The sequence below is a fragment of the Physeter macrocephalus genome, unplaced genomic scaffold (genome assembly GCF_002837175.3).
Source record: "Physeter macrocephalus isolate SW-GA unplaced genomic scaffold, ASM283717v5 random_321, whole genome shotgun sequence".
NCBI classification, from domain to species: domain Eukaryota; kingdom Metazoa; phylum Chordata; class Mammalia; order Artiodactyla; family Physeteridae; genus Physeter; species Physeter macrocephalus.
The window spans coordinates 12,523-13,174 of record NW_021145620.1 but is presented as its reverse complement, the minus strand read 5'-3'; positions in this window follow the sequence as shown (position 1 = coordinate 13,174).

Sequence of the window (652 nt, the reverse complement as noted above, 5' to 3'; positions counted from 1 at the left end):
TTCTCTTCATTGTGGTGCATGGGCTTCTCATTGCAGTGGCTTCTTTTGTTGCGGAGCACAGGCTCGTGGCATGCGGGCTCAGTAGTTGTGGCACACGGGCAAGTTGTTGTCACAGTTTGATGGTAGTTTTTGTTGTACACTGCATGGTCCTCTCATATGTATCTTTCCCCATAATAGGACATCAACTCAGCAAGCCTCCTCTCATCACCCAGATGGAGCAAAAAGATGAAATGGAGATAGTAGAGAGAAGAATTCACCAAGACACTTGTTCAGGTGAGCACCAGGCATATATGAATGTCTTACCTACAAGATCTGTTCCCTGTGCTATACATCCCACTATTTTATACTCTAGGAACTTGAGGTTATGTTTTCCCATTTGTTTCAGATTGGGTTGGGGCATTACCTGCTTTTTGTCAGCATATTGTCACCATGTCTTTTCCAAAACTTTTTCCCACTTTGTTCAGATGAGCTGATTCTCCTTAAAACCAAACAGCCACAGCAAAAACAAGGTATTTTGGAGAAATATATGCTCAATGGCAAGAAGGTAAGAGTCACATGGGATGATTTCTTGTCCTCACATTAGAAGTCCAGAATTCTATAAGATAGAAAAGGACTAGAGGGTAATATGAGTGATATCACACTCATTTCACCA